The following is a 19,681-nucleotide window of genomic DNA, read 5'->3' on the forward strand; positions in this document are numbered from 1 at the left end:
AGCCTTTCCCCTCATAATATTTTCTCTAAAAACTTCTGTCTTACCCTTTGCAAAGATTTATCGGAAGCTTCGACATCAACTTCAAGTGCACGCTGTCCCACAAGGACAACTTAACGGAAGAAAAGTGCCTCTGAATATAGCATGATTCAAGAAGTAACTATTTTAGCGTATTGTGGGTGTAGTGAGTATCAGTTACCAGCTATATCGCTTTTATCGTTTTCCGGATTCTCGTAACTCTCCGTGACCACATATTTGAAGGCGCATGTAATATAGCTTTCTACGTCACGTTACTCTTATTCAGCAACTAAATTCTTCCCTAAACGCGATTCTTTACCGTTGTAGATTGTATCTTTTGTCGTATTGTCCATATAAGATTGTCCTTAGGGACAAAACAGTCTATATTTTTTATAGGTTGATCTTGTTAAAGTGCTTTTCTGGGTATTGGAATCAGTTTTTATCATTTGGAGTTTAAATGAAGGACACCCACCTGAAAAGATTGATATTAGGTTATGAACTGTAACAAGCTAAGTTGGTTCAATTTACTGTGGCGTGTATTCCCATCAGTCTCAGACTAAGAAAACGGAGAAAAAGGCCACTAATTTTTGAAACTAAATTCAATAACATATCTTACGGACTAAAAGGTTGGAAAGCAAATATTTTTGAAGCCCAAAGGCAGGTGTTTCATGGAATTGTTAATAATCTTTTTTTTTTTTTTTCGTTCTTCCGATATTTATTTGCTCGTGACAATTGACTTTAACTCTTTAACTAAAGAAATAGTCACCAAAAATTGGGACTATAATAGTCTACAATTCTTATAAGCTACAGAATGATCCTAATTGAACTCAAATATGTTTTACAGTAATAAAAAATATACATTTTTTTTATTATTTTTTGAACAAAAAAGGCACTGTTTAACTTTTACAAAAATGGTAATTAATTTCTAACATTGCTGTTTACCCTAGGGAAAATAAATTAACCATCAGCCGTAAAATGCCTAGGTATTATTCAACAGGCGTAAAAAAACCACCACCTCATGAGGACCCTCCTGTAACTAAAGTAACACCAAAGATATGGTTGCAGATCTGGAATCATAAAAATCCAACTAACCAGAACATACAAGCTCCCCATTTTCTATTCCTTCACTATTATCTTTCATACTGCCAGGTATGAGGGTTTTAATTAAAACGCTGAAAACGTACGGTTGTTTTCGAATTTTATGTAAATAAAGCTCTGAAACATTCCTTACAGAACCTTAAGAGTTGTATATTATTATTATTATTATTATTATTATTATTATTATTATTTTATTTTTTTTTTTATTTTTATTTTTTTTATTATTTTATTTTTTTTTATGACTCTGTTAATGGCCTACAACTCCCCGTCCCGTACAGGACCGTAAAGACTCCATCTACGGCCGCCTCTCGCACTAAAAAAAACTTTAAAAGATATGGAAGTTTACGACGTGATGGGAATGAGTAATCACATCGAATTTTCATTGCTATTCAGGCGATGTTTTGATAATTTTGGCCGGTAAATGTCAGTATTGTATAAATAAGACACCCAAATTTCGGTGTCTTGTTATTGTTCCTAAGGGCGGTCTTAACATTAGATGTCTTATTTATTTACCTTACCTTACCTAAATTTAAAAATACAAAGCTGTATATCAGTGTCAGTTTATATTTCTGCAAATACCAGCTGCTAGCCTCCATCCCACATTAAATTCTTCTATCGGACTCCCTCCGCCATGCAAAACATCCTCTCCTGGCTGAACAAAAAGTTGGTTTCGACGTACGAGACCCTACGAACGTTACAGCAGATGCTAACCTTACAAGGGACATACACCAAACACGGAAACATGCTAATGAGTGTATTTAAATTTCTTCTAGCCTTGAACATATTCCTTTCCATCGTTGCATCATTGGTCAATGCTCTGATCCTTGTGTCTCTTCAGAAAGATACTTCTCTTCATCCACCGACAAAACTTCTGTTTCGATGTTTGGCAGTAACTGATCTTTGCGTTGGAGTTATTATTCAACCACTTGGGGCCGTTCTCCGTTTGTTTACTACCGGAACGTACTGGAAAAACACTTCCAACTTACACCGGCTGCATCGAGCTTTAAGTTTTACTTTATGTGCCGTAGCGGTCTTCATATCCAGCGCCATAAGCATGGACAGACTTCAAGCCCTGTTGTCTGGACTGAGATACAGACATGTTGTAACATTACCACGAGTTCGTACATTTATTATTTGCTCTTGGTTAATTGGTTTATCATGTGGATCGATGTTCTTTTGGAAAAGCAAAATTGCATTTACTGTAGCCTTCGTTCTTATAATAATTACTGTATCAACCTCTGTCTTTTCCTACACAAAGATTTATCGCAAGCTTCAGCAACATCAACTTCAGGCGCACACAGTCTTACAAGGACAATCTAACGAAAGACGAGTGCCTCTAAATATAGCACGTTGCAAGAAGTCAGTTTCCAGCGTATTATAGTTGTAGTTGGCATTAGTTATCTGCTATATCCCGTTTATCGTTGTGGTTATGCTGATGACATATGGCCGAATGCCTGGAAAGAAATTTGAAATAATTTTCGACGTTACAGCAACTCTTACTTACTTAAAATCGTCTCTGAACCCGATTTTTTACTGTTGGAGGATCAGAGCTGTGCGACAAGCAGCCAAGGACACGATCAAGAAGTTTACCCGCTGGAAATCTGTCTAGATCTTGTGGTGAGCGTGGAGTACATTCAGTGAAGAGCGGCGGCCAGCTTCATCTGTGAAGAGAACAGAAGAGCGATAGTTTCTGAAAAAGTTCGAAAAACGCTTAAAGCCGGCGTCCAGAAGTAACTCAGTACTTATCGAAACGTGGCAAATTTTATATTTTAATGTTTTAAATTTACCTGGTAATTCAAAGGGGATGTAAATTATAATCTTCCTTAAGGAATGTTGCTCTTCGTCATTCGAAAGAAAAAAAGTTGAGATTAATTTCAACTCAACGCACAGTAACTGCTCTCTGTTATACTAAATTGCGGTTGATATTACACCTTGTTCCAATCAGTAAAACATCGTGTTGCTATGCAAGGACTAAAGTAAACTTCAACTCAGCGCTTCAGTTATAGTATGTTATGATGAAATACGGACATACACGGTAACTCATAGTCCCCCCCCCCCCCTCCCCACCCCCACCGGGGTACAAAGGGGAGGATGGAATCCCTCCCCCCTCTGGGTTTTTTGTTCTCTTAAGGCAAAGCGAAATAAATTTACATCAGTTAGAGGGCCCTGAGCTTGCTCTAGAAGATGATACCATTTTTGTCGGTACCAACGTCCTATGACGTGAAATGAATTAATTAGTTTTTATAAACAAAACAAAAAGAACACAAATGAAAATAGATATACCTTGAAACTATTTCACATGTAGTTCTTTAATTAGAATTGTAAATTTGTAAAAATTGTAAGGACGATCGTTTAATATGAGGAAGATAAGAATGATCAATTTCTTCCTCGATTTAAACCAGTGAAGTGCAGGCGACAACCTGTGTAAACATTATACAGCTTCCTTTAATGGCCGGTCTTGTTTTGTTTATTTTATTTTATTTATTTATTTATTTATTTTTTTTTGATTTTACCGTAGGCGATATTTCCGTATGAAGGGAAATGTAAAGTATTATTATAGTATTAGGCAAAACAGACATGAAACAAATACGAGCTCGACAGACGATGTTTTGTACTTTAACAATTTTTCTTAGGACCTTTACGAAAATTCCTAATAAGAAAATGAGATATATTTTCGCGTTTCCCTTTTTTTTGTGCTTTTTTTTTTATTTTAGTGAAGAGAAGTACCTATTGATAGCGGAGGTCCGGCGGCCCGAAGGGCCGCCAAGCGGAGCCCCATACCCATATAGGGAAGAAAAGGAAACCCATGAATTGATTTTCTCATGGTTATCATGGCTAGCGGTATTGCTCGTGGGCGCGTACGCACGACGGCGACGACGACGACGACGACGGAGTCGCGCAAGATGGCGGCCATACTCCAGCTAATAGGTTGACAGAGACACGCACCCTCGGTTTGTAGCGGGAGAATGCCATTTTTCTTGGCGGGATTTTTAAAGATAAACGATAGCGGAGGTTGATCTAATATTTTTAAGACAGGGTTCCAGTCAAGCAATAAAGAGAAAGCAAGAATTAACAGGTAAAGAAGTAGCGAAGAAGATCGCGAAAAAGACTGAGCGGGCCAGCGCTGGGGAAGGAGGCGAGACAGTACTGAACAATGCCGTGAATTATAGCTAGTCAAGGGCTAGAGAAAGGAGGTGAAATTATACCGAAGAATGCCGTGAACCAAAGCTAACGAGGGCTATAGAAAGGAGGCGAAAGTACCCGACAAATTGATTCAGAAGACTGCCGAACTCCCCATGGCCAAGTTCAAAATTCGCGCGAACGTAATGCTGTGCAGCCGTGCAAGAAAATTCAAAAGTCACCTGATTTGGTCAGGTGATGAACAAGAGAAATCAAATGTGCCCGAGTGTTTTAGGGAAATTATGAAACAGTAAGCGTAGCGGAAAGAAGTGGTTGATTCGTTGATCTATCGAAAATATAACTTCAGTTCAGTCTTCACAACTTTTGCTGCAAGTTTCTGCCCGGAAGATTTACACTGGCCGAACTGAATTGCCAACTTGCGGTAAGTGACTTTTGTTGTTGCGTTTGCTATGAAAATTAACAAGTTGCCTCGGCGATATAAGCTTATTTTTCTTTGGTATCCATTAAAAGTCTTCCTTATTTGAAGCCATGCTGTAAGAGATTTTAAAAATTGCATCGTTTTAATTTCGCTCGTCTCTAAACAATAACACGTGGGTCGCTTTGGAGGTTGCTGTACGTTGTAAACAAATTAAGTTTTCTGTCGATTTTCGTCGTCAACTTAAGCTTATAACCTCACGTCTGAAAATAAGCTTAACCAAAACCGTACTTGTAAACACGGCCGGGCGAGTTTTGAAGTTTTCTTTGAGTTAGTTAGCACTGCCGCTTCGTAGACTGCTAAAATTTCTTCCTCTGTTGTTGAAAACCAAGGAAGGTTTACAAACCATTTTAAGCCGAAGCGAACAGGATTTGCTAAATTTAATTTTGTTCCTATGTGAATATTTGCATATTGTGATTACAAAGTGTGGAGAGTTCCTCGTTTTGTTAGTTAAATTTATTCGGTTTGGCGAAATGCTTTTGTGAATTCCGAGGTTAACTTGGTTGAAGACTGGTAAAGCTACTGCCAATAAAATGACTGCAAAGCTAAATTAAGCCGTCGGCAAAAATACAGACTCTCGGTAATATTCAAATTTAAACGTGAATAATTTTTAAACTTTAACACCGCAAGCTTAAACGAATTATCTTTATCCTCTCTTTTATTCGGTCACCTTTCATTGAGAAGGGATTTGCTGTTGATACTCGAGCTCAGATGTAGTGATATGCATCTTGTGTTTATAATGTAGATTTCCTCGTTTTATTTTGTTGTCTGTCCAATTAGTTCGGTTTGGTGAAATGCTTATATAGTCCAAAATGTCGAGTAGACGACTATGCATGGCAATCCTGTCTGCAAATAAAGCTGTGCTTTGATTTTGATTGGCAATTTCATTTTATTTGTGCCATTGCTTTTGGTTGGGGGTACATGGACCGTATTTTGTTAATAAGAGGTTATTCCCCAATGCGGTATTTACACTTAATATGGAAATGTTCCTACTAAGTGACATGGTACTAATTAACTCGGTAAATTGAACAGTGTAATAGAAGTTCTTGCCCTGACCATTTCTCGGTAATAAGAATAACTTTTACATACATATATACACAATTTAGTTGGAGAGAGCATTCTCCTATCTCCACTCTCTCTCTCTCTCTCTCTCTCTCTCTGCTCTCTTCTTCACACTAATTTTTTATTAACTAACTTATTAAATGAATGTCACTGACTGTTTTCTTTGTTGTGTATGCATACTTTTTTGCTCGTCGAAGAAAGTTTCAGTTTCTTCCTGGCTGTACAGTTTCCTTTCTCCTGTCCTGTACCAATTTGATTGTGAGATAACTTTGTGAATTCTCTATTCTCCTTAAATTTTATCTCATCAGGTTGATAGAATGCGCTCTCAGAGTGTTCCATCATTGTCTTCAGTCGCTACAATTTTCCGGAAAAAAGCAAGTTTTCTTAATTTCCTTTTACTTTGTGTTAGGACTTTTTAGCATGCCTGTAATTGGCCCATGGGCATTACGGGAGAATAATTTTCAAGTAAAGAATTACATTCGTTTTAGTGTTGATTATGTTAAATTGTTATGAATTAGGCATTTCTTTTTATTTTTTATTTTTTATATTTTTTATTTTAGTCGCACGCGATGTTTTATGATTTTACTGAGGTATACTATGTAAATGTAAATAATGCACTGGAATTGGCCAATCAGAGTGCATTATATCGGCTTTAAACACAAACCATATATAATAAATGGCTTGTATGTGAATGATATTTTTATTACAGAGAACTGGACAGGGCAAGAACTTCTTTTGTGAATTTATATATTAATTCCTCTTAGTGCTGTCAAAATGTCTCAGGAACCTTCATTTCTGATAATCTATTATTTTCCACCATACCTACAGCACAGAAGCTCACCAAATCCTAACTGATAACTAACATGTGTGTATTTCTAGCCTTTGCTGTGTGCTACATGTATATTCTGTTATCTTGCCTTAACTGCTAGAAACAATTTTGACAGAGCTGTTGCAACAGTTTCACTTAAATTGAATTCCAGTAACAGCGCTACATGTAGCAGTGTTATTGAGTATGAACTTTATGGAGGATTTTAAACTTTTATTTTTTATGATTACAGACGACAACAAAATATACATGTGTATACATAACCTGATGTTGGTGTTGGTTACAAACTGTAGTTCATAATGGTCATCCTATTACAGGTAAGGGAGAAAAGTTCAGAGAGTTTAGAACATTTCTTCCCCCGGCACACCTTCTGTCTATAGGTGCAATAATTGAGAGGTTATATATATATGCGAAGAGTAATGTAAAGTTACTGTATAAACTTAGCATTAAAATCTGACATTTCAACGCCTCCTTTGCTAAAATTAGTCACGGTTTAATTGTTATCACTCCCTGTGAATTCATAGAGATTCCAGAGGCAAATTATCACCTAATGTGGAAGTCCTGTCTTCAAGTGAGGGAAAAGGACAAAAAAGAGTTACAATGAGAGTAAAAAGAATTGTGAATGTTGATATGGTGTACATTATACATCATGTAAAGGTATTTGGTGAGTGCCAAAGGCATAACATTTCATGTATTGCTTTTTCAGGACAAATTATATAACAGTGACGTTTTAAAAGGTGTGATCAGAAAAATAATGAGTACATTGTCCAGGCAACACCAGTTCATGGACGGCATATGCAGACAGTAAGAGGAACTGTAAACGCTACCACGTAAGTTAGTTCTATGCTTATGACTTCTTGTTCTTGGATTTTGTGTCATTTCATCACATCAACCCTCCAAGTTAATTTTTTTCCTTAGTGGCCATTTGGCCACTGACCGTTCAGGTTTGGTCGCCAATGAAAAATTTTAGTCGCCAAAATATATGCGTAAATTAATAATTAATTAATAATAAATAATAATCTTATTATTATCTAACTGTATTATTAAATAACATTTTCCTTGAGCCACCAAGTAAATTGAAGTCCCGTTCAGTGAAAGAACTACCTAATGTTGATTCAAATATACTTTTATTGGAATGATTGATGATCAAATGAAATAGTTTCTGATCACAATGAAAAAGTACTATATTATTGCAACAGTGTTGTGAGTTGATCACAGTTCTCATTCAGTCATTTTAAATTGATTGGCTTTCACTTTCAATAAATCTTTTACAATGATTATAATAATGCAAATGTACATGCCTTCAAACAGCTCCATCGATTTACAAGTGACACCACAAATATCAAAAGCCAAAGGTTCAGACTATCTTCATTATAAACTCTTGCTTGAGTTTTTAATATTTTATAATCACACTTAAATGGTAACTTAGGAATGACTTGAGCACCCCAAACAATTCAAACTTTCATGCTATGAAATAAAGTTTTTTTTTGTTTTTAATCTATACTAGTGACACATATTTACAAGTCTACAGCCAGCACACAGAAATCCATATTTCTGCATTAAAACTTGGAAACCACATGTGGTATGGACTTCAGATTGAAGAAATGGTCTTCTTGATCTTTTTGAGGATTTGAATCATTCCTTCACTGCTGGCGCTGGTTGTGAAATCAACCATCAAAAAGCGTGAGCATGTATGAATGAAACGTATGTTTACCGCCATTTTTCCGCCATTTTTGATGAAAATTAAGAAAAAAAGTTGCTTCACAAAACACAGAAATATTTGTGTATATCATTTATAATTCACACAACAGGAGCAGTGCAAACGACACAGATTATACCAAGTTAAAATAAGATAGCCTCATTCGCAGCTGAATGGCGGAAAGTTTTCCAATGTTTATCAAGGCGGCATCAAATTCTTGCTGAGACCATAAAGTGAACACTATTTTTACCTTATCGCTTATGATCTTTTTTAAATGTTCAACCTCGTTTTCTGCTTGAATAAGTAAACGATATAAAACTTCATCTGCAAATTAAAAACTGTGTTGAAATGGACAGAAAAGTTCAACCTCAAATTGTTTGTCGTTTTGAATTTAATATGCGAACCGCGGAACGCGAATACTCAACGCGAAAATACTTTCACAAGTTTTAGGGCAATCACTAAGACAGATATTTTTTATTGATGAAATCTTTGACAATTTAAAAATAAACCCAGGTTCGTTCACACAAGTGAAATTTATTTACAACTGCGAGCCGCTTTTCATCACAGTTTTATTATTTATAGAATCCCCCGTGCTTGTGTTATCAAGTTTGCTGTAAAGTCAAGTATTTTCGTGTCCACTGAAACAAAATACGTTTCTCAAATACATCTGGATGTATCTCAAATATATTGTGGATCCTGTACCGTCGAGCTTTCCAAGCTTTTGCAATTCCTCTTCTTTTCGATGGCAAATGACCAGATTGCGTGTGTTGTCTCACGCTTCCAGGTAAAATTGTCACGTGCCAAAGTTCAGTCGAGTGGAACGAATTTCGTCACGTCCCAAGCTCGACTGAATGCAATTCCTTGATCTTTGCCATTTCTTTTTATTCAGTCTCCATTTCTGTTAGTTAAAATCCCACAACAACTAGCTTTGCAAAGTGAATTCTTAATGCTCAGAACGTTTTTCTTTTCGCTCCGGATGATAGTCCGCTCAAGCTCCTGACGCACAGGTCACGTTAATTTTAGTCGCCGAGCTGGCGACTTGCGTTCTAATTTAGTCGCCAGCTCCAAAATTCTAGTCGCCATGGCGACTAAAATGGTCGCAACTTGGAGGGTTGCACAAGAATAGGTAATGAAAGATGCAATAGTTGTTGCAATATATTTTTGAAGGAAAACTTATAAGTCTGCCTATGCTGGATAACAGCCATGTGTAAACTGAATGTGAAGCAAACACTCTGTTAAAGATGGGGCAACCCTAAAAGCCAGAAACTGGAATCCGGAATCTGGAACCAAAAACCGGAATCCAGAAACTGGAACCGGAATCCGCAAATCAAAGAAATTAAGTTCTTCAAATACACGAAAATTGTTTTGCTTAGCTTTTTGACTGTAAAGAGTAAGCTGCCAAGTAAAAAGGACCTCAAACTTAACCTTTTTTGAGACAAAAATTCCCCGTCTGTTGAAATCGTGCAACCGTTATTTTTAGTGAGGGCTATGATTATGAGAATCTCAGTAAAGTGCGTCTTAATTTTATTCCAAGCACCTCGAGAGTGTCTAAAATAAGCTTGCTGGTAATTGCCATTTTGTTTAATAAGTGATCTTCAATTTACCGGGAGTATAAGTTTATCCTTTATGTCTAATAGATACTGAACAAGATAGAAAATTTTATAGAGAACAGGATATCCGTCAGTGGCAGCCCCCTGTACATTGACAGTCACGCCCCCCACTTTCGAAGTCCAAAGGCTAACCCATCTGGTCTAAATATGAAATTTGATTTTTCTAACAGATACAAGACCAATTCCAGATTAACACAATTTCCACACTGATACTGTTACAAATCAGCCTTTCATATTCTTGGCGGCCATCATATTAAAACAATTTGTAGAAATGTTGCACACTTACTTCCGTCTGCTTCTCACTTGCTACCAAATCAGACCACATGTTGTTAAAAGATGCTAAAAGGCTGCCAGAAACTCACTGCAATAGCCTATAATAGCTTGTTGTTAATGTGCTGCTCACCAGTCTTCTCAGAGCAATTTGATCTAGACAAGAAGCAGGCTCTCACCAGGGCCAGCTTGAACAAAAGATGGGTAACTTAGCCTATGAGCAGGCTCTCGTGTTTGGGCTGGGGGTGTGAGTGGCAGAGCCGCATGAAGGCTCTTGCTGACATGCCAATGCAGAAAAACACTAGACACCTATTTAGCCTGCTCAGACACTAGAGACAGATACTAGAGCCTGCTAGCAGGCTATGGGTAACTCTATCCACCCAAAAGATCAGTATCCCTGACTGGATAGTGATGTACCCAATGGATAGCTTTATGCAGCTTTTGAACAACCGGGCCAGATATATAGCTAAGGGTTGTTCAGAACTATTCAATAATTTTTTAGCAATTACAGTCTGTGGCTGAAGTAAAGCCAAGAAAATAAATAACAACAAAATAATTTTTGCTCATGTTTATTTATTAGAAATTGCTGAAGTGAATTATTTCTATCATCATTCATAATATCTGGATTCCAGATTCTGGTTTTTGGTTCCGGATTCCGGATTCCAGATTCTGGATTCCAGATTCTGGATTCCGGATTTCGGTTTCCAAATTCAGTGTTTTAGGGTTGCCCCAGATGATGTATGTGCATATGTTAATCTTGAATAATCTGAAATTTCAGAGAGTTTAAAAATATCATATCATATCTGTGATGGTTCTGAGGTGGAGGGCTGTTACATGTACATGTAAATGTCTCATGCACGATTTTTCACTCGTTATGATTCAGGTGCAAATAGTTTCTGTATCTGTTGATGTGCAACAATCTACACCAATATTTCAACCTAATAATGTACAGTGTATATTAATTAACCAAATTATGCTGTTTTTAGTTGACCAGTGCTACTACATAGTAATGTGATATTGAAGGGCACAAATTTAAAAACACGCCCAGTGTCAACTTGTTAAGTATATGAACTGGCCAGACAGTGTAGATTAAAAATTCCCTGAAAGGTAAGATGTTTCTTAAACATTATTTTGTAATTAATGATTTCTCAGACATTGTTTTCTTTAAGAAAAGATTCATACCCCACATGGAGGTTTTTTCTCTATTAGAGCTCTTCATTCCTGATACTTTGATTTGGAATTTCTAGACTGGCCATGAATGGGTGTTGGGTGTGAATATCTTCTGGAACTGCACATTCATTCATTGAGTTTACAAGCAAGAACATCAGTATTTATCCTGACAAACTCTGATTTTCTTCTGGAAGCTGAACTCATATACAGTTGTGCAGTTATATGTACAACCAAACAGCCTGGATGACCCTGTGATTGGGACTGTGCACATTGTTGTAACCCTCAATGTTCCAGTTTCTTGTTTGAAGCAAATTGCATTTGCTCTTGAAAGCAAGTGGCGAAGTTCATAACAGTTCTGTAAGTTTACTTTGTAATTCAGTGCAGAGCCTGCCACAGTGAAAGTTGTAGTACCAACCCCTAGCATTTGATTCACTACTAACACTCAGTAAACAACTAACAATGTAGTACACTGTATATCAAAGAAAGGAATTACATGCCTGTTCCTGTCAGTCAATATATGAACAGTTTACAGATGGGGAGCCTGTATTAAAACATGAAAGATTTTCAAAGCAACCATGTCCTGGTGAGATATTTCTGAGGAAATATAAATTTAAGGTCCTTATGATTGCTTATAGGCATCGATTTTTATTGTAAACAATATCTTACTGAGTGTATTTTTCTTGTGTACTAATTGTTGTAGAACACAGACATCACTGTTATGACAGAGATATTAATTTGTGAAAAGTTCTATAAACAAATGCATCTGGGAACAAATTAATTTATCATGGATGCAGCTTCTGAGAGATCCCCAATATTAATGGAACATACACTGTTCATACATGTAAAAGAGTTCAGTAATTCATTACTTATGATTGTAATGCTTTGTTTGGTTTCTCTGTATTTACAGACAACTTGATGGGATTATAGATTCTGCACCAAGTTCATTGAATAAACCGACATGGAGGTTCAGTTCTGCAGCCCATCCTGTTTGTAGTAATATCATAGCTGCAACATTGTGACAGATACACTGCATTACATTATTAAGAAACACATATTAACTAATTATTTTTAAGTGCCTTTTAAATTAATCAGTTTTTCTTAGAGATAATTTACTCATGGTTTAAATAATTGGCTTTTTGGCTTTAAAATGATATTTATTGAGCTTTTAAATCAACTTTGTGATAATCTGCATAGGACATGGCATAAATTGATATTTTGCCAACACAAAATGGAGAACTGGGTCTTAAGCAAAGTTGCAGGATTAGCATTTTTGTAGAAAGAAAGGGTTGAGAAATTTGTGACATTCTACAGACAGCCTTGCCATTCGCAATGTCCGATAAGGTTAATTTGTTCCATTCTGTTGTAGAAATAGTGTTCTCTAATTTATAAATTATCTCAATCTGTTGTTTAAATGATTGCCTTATAACCCCATGTCTGGCTTTGGTGCATGTAGGATATTGATGTATTTTTTAGCCATTTTGCTGTAAATTATCTTAATTGATGTGTCAATCAAAACATATCTTGGATATGCTGGGCTCTTCTGACAAATGTACCTATGCCTGATAACCTTGGAGTGCATTTGGTTGTGTAGTGCAGACAAAATACATGTACATAATATAACTTCCTCTTAGCTTACTGATAATTCTTGGTATAATTTAATCATAGCAAAATTAATTAATGGAACCCAATAACAGCTCTTGTAGTCCACAATGCCAGTCGAGAAAAAGAACAAATCACATTGAAATTGAATAATAAAATTATTATTAGAAGCCTATGCAAGTATTCATGATCAGCAAAAAAAAAAAAATATCGTAAGTACCATTCATGCGAGGGTGATTTTGCTTATTGCAAACCCTTCCAGCAGGAGGAGACTCCATACAATAGTGAAGACGGCTAAATGTATTTTTGGGGACAAGTTAGAAAACAAAACTTTCCAACTTTTCACATATGTATACTGTTTTGGTATTTTTGTGAGATTTCATTTGGTAGAGATTCAGGGACTGAGTATATTGTAACCACAGCATTTCAATCAGTCCCTACAACAAAAAAATGTGTAAACTTCTTTTGTGTGGGAATCCCCATGTTAACCAAGGAAGAATATAATGATTAATAACAATGCCTTGTCTTTCTGAATAAGGTAGGAAAGAACAAGAAATGCCACCAAAAAGCAAAGAAGACAGTTCTGTTCTGTGATCAAGATTTCTGGTGGCTTCCAAGAAATCCTTGAAATCATGGCTCTATATTTCATATTCACACCATCTTACACCTCGATCTGCTGATGTAATACTAGTTCCGGCTGAAACTATTAAATCATTCGCAATTTACCTCATACATGTACATGTTGGATTATTTTCATTAGTAACAACATTCCGAAAAATAACTGAGGAGCTCCGCTTTTAGGCTGGCCTAAATCTATATATTATCTAGTTAGTGACAAAGAGAGAATTTATAGAATTTGTTTCTTTTTCCCTTGCATTCTTGCGTCAAACTGCGCGCGATAACTGAGAATATCGGAAACAGAATTTCTGAACTTAACTTTCTCTTGAAGAACCTTGCAATTACTTTCGAGGTCAGTCCGCCCTGTAAATGAGCAGGATTGATTAGGATGATGTAAATATAATAGAGCATAAACATGCTTCGGTTGTGTTCCGTGCCACGATACGGTGGTCTTTTTCTTTAGAGTTATGGAGAAAATTCATATATTAAGGATGTACTGTAGTTTTAATATCAGCCCTGCGCGTCAGATTGGAACACTTACGTCATACTTCATTTTTTCGGATATACCAAGAAAAAAATGATCCAATGGAATAACTGATGTAAATTACTCTTGTGTTCTGTTCCTTATCAATCACTATGTTATCGCGAGACAAATGACAATACGTAATGCTGGATTAAAAAAAGTTTTGGATGTTAAATAGAAGACATGATTTCATTTATTATTTCCGATCTTGCCGTGTAATATTTTGTACTTGTTACACTCGATCCTTGGAATGTGCGGTATGTCATCTATTCACAGCCTGATGAATTATAATTAACATTTAGACAGGATTCGAATATTCTAGTGTTTGGTTCGAAAGAGCAAATATTTTGTTCTCCAATAAAGATAATCACGCACTCTTTTGTTGTTGCCAAATTGGATTCTTTTCCTTTCCGCTTCAATCACTTCTTATAGTTGATAATACTAGTGGTAATGAGATCCTTGGAAGTCGTTTATCGTGTTGTTTCTAAAATAATAATGATGATGATGATGATGATGATGATGATGATAAACACTCTATAACTCCGCCATGTGTTAATCAGTAATACAATCTTTTGCGGATGGACCAGCATATACCATTATATTCAGTGTTTTTCTTTTGTACTTTACTAAATATTTAAAGGGTGTGACAATGCCTCCACACATAACAATCTTTAAGCAGTAACCACAAACATTAAGGCCTTGAGTCTTTTTAAAGATATCGATTCAGATACTAATTTGTGTTTCAGCAGCTAATTTATGTTAGGTAGCCACCTGTTCCTTACTACCACCATTAATGCTCCCGACCGATGAAATCAAACAAGACAAAAACAACTTTTAATGGGAGAAAAAGGGCCGAGAATAAAGTGCTCAAGTTCCCAATAGGAATTTTACAAAACAATACGGGTCAGGTGGTTGGCAACGAGAGGACCTAAACAATAACAATATTATTAAGAAACAACAACCGGGCTGCAGAGGGGGTCTAATCCTCTCCCTGGGGTACTAATCCTTAGCCACTGAGAGGTCATTATCCTCTCCCTCTTTCCAGGATATGTTTTGATAATTATGCCAGGTGAACGTCAGTATTGTTTGAATAAGAAAGCACTGTAAAAATGCAAAGCCATAGATTAGTGTCAGCTTTTATTTCTGCAAATACCAGCTGCTAGACTCCATCTCACATTTGCTCTCGGATTCCCTCCGCCAAGCGAAACATTCTCTCCACGCTGAACAAAAAGTTGGTTTCGACGTACGAGACCCTACGAACTTTACAACTGGGACAAACCTTACAAGGGACAAACCAAACAAGCATATTAACATGCTAATGAGTGTATTTGATTTTCTTGCAGACTTAAACATATTTCTGTTCATCTTTGCATCAGAAGGCAATGCTCTGATGCTTGTGTCTCTTCAGAAAGATACTTCTCTTCATCCACCGACAAAACTTCTGTTTCGATGCTTGGCAGTAACTGATCTTTGCGTTGGAGTTATTATTCAACCACTTGGGGCCGTTCTCCGTTTGTTTACTACCGGAACGTACTGGAAAAACACTTCCAACTTACACCGGCTGCATCGAGCTTTAAGTTTTACTTTATGTGCCGTAGCGATCTTCACATCCAGCGCCATAAGCATGGACAGACTTCAAGCCCTATTGTCTGGACTGAGATACAGACATGTTGTAACATTACCACGAGTTCGTGCATTTATTATTTGCTCTTGGTTAATTGGTTTATCATGTGGATCGACGTTCTTTTGGAAAAGCAAAATTACATTTACTGTAGCCTTCGTTCTTATAATAATTTCTGTATCAACCTCTGTCTTTTCCTACACAAAGATTTATCGCAAGCTTCAGCAACATCATCTTCAAGCGCACACAGTCTTACAAGGACAATCTAACGTAAGACAAGTGCCTCTGAATATAGCACGTTATAAGAAGTCAGTTTCCAGCGTATTATGGTTGCAGTTGGCATTAGTTATCTGCTATATCCCGTTTATCGTTGTGGTTATGCTGATGACATATGGCCGAATGCCTGGAAAGAAATTTGAAATAATTTTGGACTTTACGTCAACTCTTACTTACTTCAGTAAAATCGTCTCTTAACCCGATTCTATACTGCTGGAGGATCAGAGCTGTGCGACAAGCAGCCAAGGAAACCATCAAAAAGTTAATGTGCTGTAAATCAGTCTAGATCTTATGGTGAACGTGGAATACATTCAGTGAAGAGCGGCGGCCATCGTCATCTGTGAAACAGGAGAGCAATTGTATTCGAAAAAGTTAACAAAAAAAAAAAAAAAGAAAAAGAAAAAAAAATGCACAGTAACTGTTCTCTGTTATACCAAGTCGCCGTTCATATTAGACCTTGTTTCAATCGGTAAAACATCGTGTTGATATGCAAGGACTAAAGTAAACTTCAACTCAGCGCTACGATTATTGCATTTTACGATGAAATATCAACCAGGCTCGGTGCTACAGATCTGGTTTGGTTCATTGAATAGTATAGAAAATCGTATGAACGCGGGTTTATTCCGTTATATATGAGCACGAGTGATGATTTTCAAGTTCTCAAAGTTGCACGAGCCGCAGGCGAGTGCAATTTGGGAACTTGAAAAACATCACGAGTGACCACATATTACGAAATGCACGAGCGATCATACGATTTTTTTAGTTACGATATACTCAACAAAATTAAAAAAAAAAATCAAGAAAACGCGACCGACACGCTTGAATGGACACGCAACTCTGTAGTGGCTTCCAAACTGCTCCCTGTGGTGGTTCGGGCGCAAGTAGACCAAAAGAGCTTATACAATAACAACAACAAGATTTATTTCTGCTCCCATTTCTCCGACCACATGCTTCGGTTAACCGCATCCCATAATAGACCAGTGATCATGTGACTGACACGTCACAACAGAAACACTACATCTCCCCCTAAGTTATTACAAATGTCAGCACTAGAGAAAAACTAAATGAACAGTATTACAAATCTAATTAATAGTCCTTAAAACAAACAGTCTCTCTCTTTATGTCTCTTGCACATTCTAAAACTAAGTGCATACGTAGTCTTTTAAATAGGCGGGTGGTTGTCTAGAGCGCGCAGGTCGCAAAACAACTGAATCGCCCGGCAAAGGGTTGGGTGGAGTCTCTTGCACCTCTGCTGGCTGGCTTGCAATTGTCATTGGATGCGTTTATTCCACCTGGTCTGGCTCTTGGCGTAGTTGTGCTGGCTGTACCTGGTCTTCCTTTTCAGTGGTTTCAGGTGCAACAAATTTCTTCATGTGGGCTATGTTTCGCATTTTATTGTTCCCATTGGTATCTTCCAGTATGACGGCATTTCCATCTTTGTGAACGACCTTGTATGGCTCAGGTTCATAATTGGGTGAGAGTTTGTTCTCTCGAGCCTGTTTCAGTAGGACTTGATCACCCTCTTCAATGTCGCTGAATTTGGCAGCGCGTGTTCTGTCTGCATACTCCTTCTGTCTAAGTTTAGCATGAGCATCCCTCTCTTTTAAGAGCAGCTGCCACTGTGCTTCAGTGGCTCGATCCTTGGGGATTTGGACTTTTGGAAATTTGTCACGTAGCTTCCTCCCCATCAGTAGTTCTGCTGGTGATATCCCAGTAACAGTATGAGGGGTAACTCTGTACTGGAATAGAAAGTCTGCGAGTGCTTTTCGCCAATCTTTACCCTCTAGGCGCGCGATTCTCACGATTTTCAGTAAGGTCTCATTGCAACGCTCCACCTCTCCATTGCTTTGGGGCCAATAGGGCACGCCCTTTTTGTGTTCAATTGCTAGATACTCTAGGAATCCCTCGAATTCCTTGGATGCAAATGGAGGTCCGTTATCACTACGGACAGTCTCTGGTAGACCATGTGTTCTAAAAATAGCCTCCATGGACTTGATTACATTTTGTGCATCTGTTTTCTTGAGAAGGACAGCTTCGATCCAGCGAGAATAGTAGTCTACAACTACCAGGAGGTGATCTCCACTTGTAATCTCGAGAAGGTCAACTGAGATTTCTTGCCACGGGGAGTCTGGTAGTCTGGTTGATCTCACCGGCTCTGGTTTGGATCGGGGTCCGACAAGCTGGCAGGGGTGACATGTTCGTATTGCTTGCTCTACTTGCTTGTCCATTCGTGGCCACCATACTTTCTCTCGCAACCTGGCTTTAGTTCGGACCATACCTTGGTGTCCTTCGTGAGCCAACATTATGGTGCGCTTTTGAAGGCTCTGTGGAATGAGGATGCGGCTTCCTCTCATCACCACCTGTCCTATCACCCACAGTTCATCTTTAACTGCTTTGTAAATTGTGCCTTGTAACTGGCTCCAATCATCTGTCATTACAGCCTGCCGTAACATCTTTAGCGTTGGGTCTTTTTCAGAAGCGATTTCAACTTCCTTTGGCACCAACGCAGCTGGTACAGCCTCACTTACTACGCTGTACGCAAACTCTTCTGCAGCTTGAGTTTCGTGATCATGGGTAGTACCCACCGGTAGGCGGCTCAGGACGTCTGCAGCATTGTCCTTGCCCCGTATATGTGTCAACTTGTATTGGAACTGCTGTAAGTAGAGAAGCCATCTTTCTATTCGTGCTGATGGGGGCTTTGACTTTGCTCCGAGTACGATGAGAAGAGGCTTGTGATCAGTGCAGATTTCAAAGCTAATGCCATAGAGGTACAAGTAGAACTTTTCACAAGCCCACCTTACAGCCAGAGCTTCTCTTTCAAATTGGGAGTACCTCATTTCAATCTTACTCAGCTTTCTGCTGGCATAATATATTGGCCTGTAGCTTCCATCTTTTTGCTTCTGTTCCAGAATCGCCCCAACTCCCACTGGTGATGCATCGGTTGTCAGACGAGTTTCTGCGCCCTGTCTGAAATATGCCATCACTGGTGCACGAGTCAGCCGGTCTTTTATCTCTTGGAATGACTTTGCTTCCTTTACTCCCCACTTCCACTTGTTGTCTTTTGCAGTGAGGTCCCACAATGGACTCGATATTGATGCAAAGTTGGGGATGAACTTTGAACAGAACTGCACGGAGCCAAGAAAACTTCTTACTTCTGATGGGTTTTGGGGTGCTGGTGCCTCAACAATAGCTTTCACACGTTGACTAGACACTTTCAGCCCTTCCCCAGAGAGTACATCACCCATGTAGATCATGCTGCCAACACCAATTTCACATTTATCATAGTTAAGCGTAAGCCCACTTTCTTCAAGCTTGCGCATGACCCTCTCTAAGTTTTCGTCATGCTCTTCATCATTTGTGCCAACAACTCGTAGGTCATCGTGCAGGTTGTATGCCCCTGGGCAGTCTTGGATGATCTGCCAAACAATTTGCTGGAATTTTTCCGTGGCCATGTTTACACCAAAAAGCAGGCGCTTGTATCTGTAAAGGCCATTAAGCGCAGCAAAGGTTGTAATGTCCCTTGAGTCTGGGTGTAACTCAATTTGGTGAAAAGCCATATTTAAATCTAATTTAGAGAAAACTTTGGCATTCGAGACTTCTTGGAGTGTTTCCTCTACGGTGGGGACTGGGTGTTTCTCCCGCACAATGGCTTGGTTCGCTTGTCTCATGTCTAGACAG

The 19,681-nt window shown here is 38.0% G+C and overlaps 1 protein-coding gene and 1 long non-coding RNA gene across 2 annotated transcripts in view; both read left to right on the forward strand.

Moving 5' to 3' along the window:
- The window catches only part of LOC145502054 (proprotein convertase subtilisin/kexin type 4-like), a 297,387-nt gene that overhangs the window by 72,581 nt on the left and 205,125 nt on the right, over positions 1-19,681 (forward strand). The window lies entirely within an intron of this gene.
- Positions 3,857-7,441, forward strand: LOC145502502 (uncharacterized). Its single transcript, XR_014051348.1, has 3 exons — positions 3,857-4,675; positions 6,850-6,934; positions 7,324-7,441. It is a non-coding gene; the product is annotated as an uncharacterized LOC145502502 (long non-coding RNA).

Source organism: Orbicella franksi, chromosome 11 (assembly GCF_964199315.1).
Source record: "Orbicella franksi chromosome 11, jaOrbFran1.1, whole genome shotgun sequence".
NCBI lineage: Eukaryota > Metazoa > Cnidaria > Anthozoa > Scleractinia > Merulinidae > Orbicella > Orbicella franksi.